The sequence below is a fragment of the Ursus americanus genome, chromosome 3 (assembly GCF_024610735.1).
Source record: "Ursus americanus isolate L20-20 chromosome 3, mUrsAme1.1.p, whole genome shotgun sequence".
Taxonomy (NCBI): Eukaryota; Metazoa; Chordata; class Mammalia; order Carnivora; family Ursidae; genus Ursus; species Ursus americanus.
In genome coordinates, this window is record NC_142129.1 from 93,378,147 (window position 1) to 93,387,426 (window position 9,280).

The window sequence follows — 9,280 nt, forward strand, 5'->3', positions numbered from 1 at the left end:
GTGCTGTCACCACAGAGTCTGTTTAAGACTCCCCCTCCCCCTCTGCCCCTACCCCACGTCCGCGTGCATGCACTCACGCTCTCTCTCGCTCTCTCTCTCTCAAATAAATAAATCTTTTTTTTAAAAAAAACTATAATTTCTTATTTTCTAGGTCTTATTTATTTAAGTAATCTCTACCCCCAACACGGGATTCAAACTCATGACCCCAAGATCAGGAGTCGCACACTCCTCCCACTGAGCCAGCCAGGCACCCCTAGAAACTATAATTTTCAATGACTGCATAACACTTGATTTGTCTTTTCAAAAGTTTAGTCAACTGTTTTCTGATCTTTAGAGAACTTGGAAGTCCAAGGAAGTATGAATAATACAATATTGCATCTACTCGAAGGTGAACATTTTTTCACATTTTCACATCTCTGAAGTTGGAAAGCTTCCTAAAATCGCCGTCAGCCAGGCAACAGTTGTGACTCAGTCGTCACCATCTGTATGTATGAGCCGGTCACGGCAGTGACGACTGTGTTAAGGTCATAGTTGGTGCATTGAGTTTAATTGCTTTAAAAATGTCTTCAGAAAGATAACTGTGGTTTAGCACTAAGAAGAAAAGCTTGTGTGGACACAGACACAGAAACAGAACCATAGGGAATACGTTATATGTTAGCAGAGCAAATACTTGTTGTTGGAGGAAGGACTGCAATCCCTATCTCCATGCCACCAAACGCTCCGTGGATCCCAGAAAGGAAGGTACCACCAACCCAGGAGGCTGGGTCCCCTGTACTTGCTGATGTTTGTGCAGACAGATTGTATAATGCAGGGCTTTGCAGAACGGGCATCCATGGCGGAAATCATAGTGAAGGACTCTAAGATAATCTGCACATCACATTGCCCGGGAGGCACAGAGCGTGACTGACAGGACATCCATGACCCAGGGTGAGCTCTGGACTCTAAACGGATAGAACCAATGTGTTTATTTCACATCTTGTTCCTTTTTTTTTTTTTTTTTTTGCATGCACGAGTAATACTTGATTTTAAAAATAATATAAACAGCCTATGCCCAAGAGCTTTAAAGTGTTCTTTCAATAAATAATTTTAAGAGCGTCTGGGTCGTTCAGTTGGTTAAGTGTCTGCCTTCGGTTCAGGTCATGATCTCAGAGTCCTGGGATCATGGGCTCCCTGCTCAGCAGAGAATCTGTCCCTCCCCCTCTGTCTCTCCCCCGACTCATTCTCTCCTCTCTGTCTCTCTCTTTCTCAAATAAAGTCTTAAAAAAATAATAATTTTAAAATAAAATTAAAAGTCTCGTGTGTAAAGAAAGCACTCGGTCTTAATTTAATCGCCAGTATGTTTTGTTTCTTAGTCGCACATGAGATAAAATTGTATGTTACGTGGGATGGCATCGTGGACTCAGTGAAACACAGTAAAAGGATTGAGTGTATCGGGTGGTTTGCTTGACTGTTTCCCTCAGGTGATACTCTGCGCTTTCGCCCTTCCCTGTTCGAGGGCTTGTTTTTATCTTTGTTACATGTAACAATAATTACTACACAATTTCACCCTGTATGGTCCTTTACAATTAATCAAGTAGTTTATTTATATATATACTGAGTAGGTAATAAATTCCCATGGCTTCAAAATTCATAAGGTACCAAGGGGTCTCCAGGGAGAGTCGCATCCACGCCTGTCCTCCTGTTCTCCTTGAGGGTGACCTGGGTTAGCGGCTTCCTCCTCCAGTCCTGCAGACCTTCTCCACACTCCCCAGCCCTCCCTTTACAGCACTGATGACAGCATCCTTGATTCTGTACGAGACACACTTATGTACGTCATCCACACCCCCCAGAATGCACAGCCGCATGACAGTGCTGGCCAGGTGGCAGGCAAGTGTCCTTACAACGCACCAGATAACTATGCGGAGGCCCAAAGAGGCCACGGTGATGTTCCCAGTCATAGAGCTCGGGCTCAGACCTGGGTCTTCCAACCGCCTTTGATAAGCACAGAAATGTGATACACAAGTGAACTAGTTTCTTTCAAATCACTCTGTGCTCCCTTGAAATGCCAGTCAGCATTTGAAGCTCCTCGTTGTTGGTTGGAGTGTCTCAGTGGAGACCACTTCTGGCCTTTCGGGGAATGTTCCATTCACCACCTCCCTGAAGAGGGACGTGTGTTCTCGGGGCAGGGAATGGCCAGTGTTGTGGAGAAACCCAGCGGGCTGGGGGCATCAGGGAATCAGCAGGTACGGCCAGCTTCTCCTGCCCCCCGTGGTTCCCACGGCTTCTCCAGGACTTGCCCTAACGGACCTTGCGTCAAGAAGCTCACTCGTTCACGCAGCATTGCAGACGATGCAAGCAAGCCCCTGGGAGCCCGAGTGAGCAGGAAAGAAACTGCCCTGCGGAAGTATCTGGAGCCTCGCTGCACCTCTGAGTGTGTCCTCTGGTCCCCTCACATGACCTTAGTTCCCCAAGTTCATCACTGCCGTGACAACTGTGCTGCTTCCTGAGTGCTGACCACGCATGACCCATCTAGACACACAGGATACTGAGAACTGACCAGTGGAGTCGTGGTGGGTGTTTGAAAACCAGACTCTGGGGTGAGATGTGGCCCTGACGTTCGTGCTTGCTGGCTTCTGTGGTGCAAATACTCACTGTGGCCAATTATATTTGGCGGGGGGAGGCGGCGTAGCATAAGCACAGGATGACCGGAGAGGTGGGGGGTCACTCGCATGGTCAGCACGCCCAGAGACGTGAGGTAGGATCAGGAGTGTCTTTGCGGGTGAGCTCAGCTGCAGGCCGAATTCAGGTAAGGAGGAAGGGAATCAGCCAGCCTCGTGCATGAGGCCCACACCCTGGGGTTTACCCTCCCCTCAGAAGACTGACTCAGATGTCCTCAGTCTCCCCCTCAGAGCCCTGGGACGTGCCGCACACCCCACGGTGGGGAGGGCATCAGGGGAGGTAGAAATGTGACACATGGCAGCCCTGGCCTTAGTCAAGCACTTTCTCTGTGACCTTGGAAAAGTTACTGTCCTTCTTAGCGGGAGGGGTCCCCTGGGACCAGGCAACACAGGTGCTAGAGTGTGGGGGAAGATAGTGGCTTCCAGCAGAGCAGAGAACGAGGCCCCAGAGCTGGGATGTCAAGCAGGACAATTCAGATGCGTGTTGAAGGAAAGACTTGCTCTAGGGGGGCGGGGGCGCTCCCCAGACCCAGGCCAAATGGCAGTTTCCCGGATGCAGCCAACCCAGCTAGTCTTCCCTCCCCAGGCACGTATCCCTCGGCTGCCTGCTCTGGGACCTCAGCCCCAACGGCCCTCTGCTGCCAGAGACAGCCGACAGAGACAAGTGGCTGTCCCGTTTGGGTTGCCCCTGGGACCCCACCCCAAGCTGCGGTCTCCAGATGAACCAGGTTCCCACAGAGTGTGCGCCCTTGGCATGGACCCCCGTCCCTCTCGCCAACATATCCTCTGACTCTTGGGAGGGAGAAGGTGGTGGAAGCAGGTCCCCCTCCTGGGCAGCCCATCAGCTGCTTCGACCGAACCCGAAACTCTGAGTGCCAAGCCTGCCTGCGAGGCCAGCACAGTCAGTGGTCAACCGAGAATGAACTCAGAAGAATGACAGCCAGACAATTCCAGGGGTGCCTGGATGGTTCAGTCGGTGAAGCATCTGCCTTCGGCTCAGGTCATGATCTCAGGTTCCTGTGATCGAGCCCGGCTTCTTGCTCCGTGGGGAGCCTGCTTCTCCCTCTGCCTGCTGCTCCCCCTGCTTGTGCGCTCTCTCTCTCTCTGTCAAATGAATAAATAAATAAATAAATAAATAAATAAATAAATAAATAAAATCTTTGGGAAAAAAAGACAATTCTGGATGAAATTCTCAGGTTTCTAGTGTAAGACAAGGCAGTGTTTGCTCAGATGTACAAGGGCGAGGCCAGTCAAGGCAGGAAACACCGCTGTGGTCAGTTTGCAGACAGAGGCTCAGAATTCAGCAGGACGCCATTGCTTTACCGACAGACCCTCCCCGCCAACACTCTGTCTAAACACCAACCACCAGACCCAGGATTGAAGAATTACGGCCCATTTGGCCAGGCACAACACCACGGAGGCAGTGTGGATGCACGTCCATGGCTGGTGACGCAGGTGCGGGGAGGGACTCACTTCCACCACGTGGTCACTTCTAGCGTGGACAGAGTGGCGAGAAAGGCACAGGCATCAGGGGCAGGGACCCTGGGAGCCGAGTAGCATCTCAGCGGATGGGGCCTGGGGCCAGGGGGCATCGCTGGGTCTTCCAAAGAACATCTCCAGTGAGTCTCTTCGTTTAAACTTCTCTTCTGTCTGGAGAGCTTAAAATGAAATGTGGTCTTTCCAACTTATATTTTTCTCAAAAACGTTATAGATCTGATTATTTCCCTCGCTCAGCTTTTCTGAATGACAGTGATTTTAATTGACTAGATTTTAACTTGTCCGTATTTATTGAACATTTATGAGATTTTTAGACCTACCAAGAATGATTTTCTGCACTGCCTCCTCGGACTACAAATCTCTCTTACTTACATTTTCGTGGCACCAGATCTTGGTCCAATCAGGAGGATAAATGTCCACACTCGCTGGCCCTGCCCCAGGGTAGCATGGACGCTCTGTCCCCCAGGCTCCAAAGCCCACACCCCAGAGTCCGTGTGCCGGACAGCCTGGCCCTGGCCCAAGGGGTCTCTTCCTCTCTCCCCGACCCCACGCACCCAAGCTGAAGGCAGGAGAGAGGAGGGGAGGAGGTCTGTCGCAGAATCACGTCCCGTGGCAGCTAGTCACGGGAACGACCAGAATCCCTGGTCCCCGCAGTACCCTGCCCTGTGACCTGCTGCCCTTTGTTTCCCTCGCTCATCTGCCCCAGGTGTTCGACAAGAAGCAGCAGCACCCCCTCTGCATTGGGTGTGTTCTCCACTCTGCCCTGGAAGACGCGAACATTTTGGGTGAGGGTGTCACCCCCTCTGCCTTTTCCTTTCGGGTACAATGGACTCGTGGGAGCACGGGTACATGCTATGTGCTTGCCTCCAAGGTTTTACTGCAACGTTGTTCAAGAGGAGCTGGCCACTGGGGCAGCTGGCTGGCTCAGTCAGTAGAGCATGTGACTCTTGATCTCAGGGTTGTGAGTTCAAGCCCCATGATAGGCATGAAGCCTATTTAAAAAGAGAGTGACAGAGAGAGACAGAGAGAGAAGCGGCCATCAGAGACCAAGTAGAGTCATGATGAGCCACCCTCATTACGCTGGGTGGGGGCTGGTCCTCTGAGCCATGGAGGCTGTGGCTGCCATTCCCCATGACAGCAGCATGGTGTCCTGTGGTGCCACTGTGCCTTGGACAGTATCACTTCTTGACGCCAAATCAGCAGACATGGTATGATCTACAGCCTTCCTGGCTTCACAGGAATCAGTTCCTCCACCTGACCCACCACCGATCTCCTGGGGGGACAGTGCCCTGTGTGTCCCCTTTCCAGCATCACTCACCACTGTGCCACACAGGGGCCTTAGCCGAGCCCCTTGCCATGAGCTCTTTACCTCTTTTTAAAGAGTTTTTAAATATATATTTGAGAGAGAGCAGAGCAAGTGGGAAGGGGCAGAGGGAAAGTGAGAACCAGACCCCCCACTGAGCAGGGAGCCCGACGCTGGACTCGATCCCAGGACCCTGGGGATCATGACCTGAGCCAAAGGCAGATGCTTCACCGAGGCCCCCAGGCGCCCCAGCTCTTTACCTTTTAGAACTCAGCTCTATTCGGATTGTCTGGGGCAGACTGGGCAGACTTGCCTCCCATCCCGTCTGCAGCAAACCTTGTCCTGAGAAGTCTCAGCTCAGCCCATGAGCCCCCTGGGAACTGGGAACAGTAAAGGTCTGCAGTCAAAGGCCAGATGGGGCCTTTACAGGCCTGCAGAGTTCAGAAGGAAGCCTCTAGACCTTCAACCTGGGGATCAGCAAAAGGTTACCACAGGACATTGGTTTGCTCCAGAAACTCCCAAATTACAGCACAAGTTCATTGCTGAAGCTTTCCGATGAGATTACTGAGGTTAGTCATGCCACCGCTTCCTTAGCAAAACAGGCAGCAGTCTGTGCCTGGTCTGACCCCTTCGTGGGGGTCCCCACTGAGGACCCTCTGCTACCATAATGCTACTATTTGGATTCCATGGGCCCCATTCCCTGCCTCACCATGGTGAGGACTGCCATTTACATTTCTGTCTTTTTGCTCTCCCTTTGGTCTTTGCCTAAACAAGATGATAAATCTAAACAGATAGAGAGAATGCCATCATCACCAGATCCCCCGGGAAGTTTATTAGCAGGCGGCTCTGCCACTCCAGACGGTGGCCACCTCGGACCTTGTAGCCAAGCATCACAAAGCACAGGAAGGTGGGGCTGATTCATATTCCACAGAGGAAATCAGAGGCTCAGAGAGGGAAAATCTAGGCCCAAGTTGGTGTTGAGACCATGGGTGCCACGCTGGGCCTTTCAAGCATTAAATCTTATGACCCGGGAAGCTGGTGACTTTCTGAGTCCAGGCAGAATTTCTGCAAGCCTGAGCTCTGTGCTGGAGAGATAGAGCAGAGTGAGCGAAGCCAGCCCTTCAGGGTCCACACTGTGCGTTACCCCTCACCCTGTGCAAGCGTGAGCTCCACCCTGTACCTGCCAGACCCCTCGGACAGGTCCCCGCGGTGCCACTCCACAGGCCTGTCTCTGCACGTCCCCCGGATCTCCCCTGGGGAACTCACCTGCTGGCCGTGCCTTCCAGGGCTAAGGTCAGCCCCGAGAACACCGCGGTGCCAGCAACCCCTGTGTCACTCATGTTCAGATGCCATGTTTCCAGGGCAAGTTCCAGGTCAGCAAGTGGAGAGCAGATCCAAAAACCCAGCTGTGGGGGGTGATGTGTTATTCTTCTCTGTGGACCAGAGAGCTCAGGACGATACAGGATCTTAAGCAACTGATCCGCCACGGACAGATGACTATTAACTCCGGCCAGAGGCGTCTGGGTTTGCTGGCTGGTGCTGAGATCTCGGTCCTTTGTCAGGCTCCGGGAAGACCCAGGAGTGCCAGGAATATGGCACAGGGTCAAAATCTTCTGGCAAGGGCTTAAAATGCTGGGACGCAGATGTCTAGCAGTCCTAGCAGCTCACCGCCGAGCGTGACGTCCCTGCCGTGGGATGCCACACCACCTCGCTGTAAATGCTCAAGGACGGCAGGTTTCTGTCTCTGCGATGCAAGAGCGAACCTCTTTAAGGGCCAGGGAGGTGCCTGGGGGACTCATCCACAGATCTCTCAGCCTGAGGTCTGTCCCTGGTACCCAGGGGGAAGTGGTTCTGAGAAAGAGCCTCAAGGTCACCATGGGCCCTTACCCCCCCTTCCTGTGCCTCTGTTCCTCCTCTGGCCCTTCTCACTGGGACACAGGCTGCCTCCCCAGCAGTGCTGGGTGAGGGCTGGTCCTCTGAGCCATGGAGGCTGTGGCTGCCATTCCCCACGACAGCAGCCTGGTGCCCTGTGGTGCCAGGTCCGCTGGTGAGGGGAGCAAGTAGCTAATGCTCTCTATAGAGAATCTGTAAAACCCCTATCCGACCAGAGAGCAACTTCTTGAGTTCCCTGAAAAATGTCTCCTTCCTTCCCTGCCCTCCCCACTTCTCCCAGACCCCCACTCAACACCCTTCAGAGAGGCCCACAGGCTACCTGCCACAGAGCCGCTTCCAGACGCAGGGGCCAGGCTGGGCTCCGTTTTGGGAGGTGATGATAGGGCTGCCCCCCTCGGAGCCTGCCTCTCACCCTGCTGCACCCCCCTGCCTCCCCCCACCCCCCGCCACAACAGCACCTGGGGCTGCCCATGGGAGAAGTGTGTCACTGCTGGCTAGCCATCCCGATCACTTCCTAATGATATTGGGACGCTTCACCCAAGCGTTGATTGAACACTTACAGTGTGCAAGTTGTGGAAGGGAGGCCAAGAGAATTAGGGAGACCACGCACGGGGTGGAGAAACCCTCAGAAGGAAGTAGGTCCATGCCTGACACATGGGTGGGAAGGAGGACTGTGCAGACGGAGGGAGCACCTCCCTGCACACTGGGCTCTGGAACAACCACAGTGCATTCTGGGAGCTGGCTTGGCACCTGGGGACACTCCCTCATGTGGCTTTCCCCAAACTGGGGCCCCGTTGACTTCTGGGAGCCACAGGGATCACCGGAGTAAATGGATTCAGGGAAGCATCAGGCAAGATGAGTACAGATGTTCCTGTTAAGTCAATGGCACAATTCATGGCAGCTGGCATGTGACCATTTCCCACCCTAGACCCCTAGGGAAACAATCACTCTCACCGATCGGAGCAGAGACCTTTCAGTGGCGCAGCACAGGAACCAAGCTGCCTCTGTCCCTCTATCCGTGTGAGGAAACGAAGGAAGTGCCCTCCGGGGCTTAGGCCAGCCTTGCCTCAGAGTTTGTTCTCAGGAGCAATCACGGCCTGGCCAGAGCACAGGAAAGCCAGGAATGATCAGAGGCCAAATGAGCCACCAGCTCCCACTGTCCGAACGGGGATAGAGACACGGCTGGAAGCGCAGCAGAGGCCAGGGGCGTGGGGCCAGCTGCCTTTCTGAGGGAAGCAGCACCACAGGCAGGATGCTTTCGCCCTGAAACAGGATCTGTTGACATCTTTAGGGGAACATGTCAGCAAAGTTGTAGTCAAACTGCAAAATCCCCGTCGCCCATGTCCCTGTTCCCTTTGAGCCTTTCGGAGAGCAGAGAGCCTGCGCAGCAGGGGGCCTGGCTAGCGCACACGTGTGTCCCGGTCTTGGTGGTGGAGGGGTCTCAGGAAACCCGGAGGAGCGGGAGACCCTCCCAGCAAGAGCTACATGTGGCAAGCTGCCCTTTCTGTGGCTTTGTAAACAGTTGCCGTGGCAGGAGAGAGCACTCCCCGTGCTGCAGTGCTGCAGGAGGACGTACTGTCCCTCCTGTGGGCCACCCCTCAGAGCCAAGCCTTAAATGCTGAGCAGACCCCTGCAGACACTCTCCCGCCCGGTCCAGGGGGTCCAGGGTCCGGAAGCCAGCTCTCCCGCCTCCCTGCCACTCCCCTAGGAAGGTGGTGGTGTTGTTTAAGCAAGTCTTTGTTCACTGGACTCTGCTTACCATGCAACACAAGTGAGTTTCCTGTTTCGGGCCGGAAGAGCAATCCATCCATTTCTCTAACTGCAGTAACGCGGCCATGGGTTACTGGAGCAGAGAGATGTCATCCTGGTGGCTTTTAAGAAAATGATTTCTCTGCGAATTGACTCGCCTGTTGATGAAGGCTTTGAATAC

At 53.6% G+C, this 9,280-nt stretch overlaps 1 long non-coding RNA gene across 2 annotated transcripts; it reads right to left on the reverse strand.

The window, feature by feature from the left end:
- Positions 1-225: 225 nt before the first annotated feature.
- On the reverse strand, positions 226-8,558 carry LOC123789625 (uncharacterized). 2 transcript variants are annotated; one of them, XR_006778851.2, is made up of 4 exons: positions 8,305-8,558; positions 7,911-8,221; positions 6,724-7,201; positions 226-3,761 (listed from the first exon to the last, which is right to left on the reverse strand). It is a non-coding gene; the product is annotated as an uncharacterized LOC123789625 (long non-coding RNA). The 2 variants fall into 2 exon arrangements; XR_006778852.2 differs by lacking the exon at positions 7,911-8,221.
- Between the last annotated feature and the right edge of the window lie 722 nt (positions 8,559-9,280).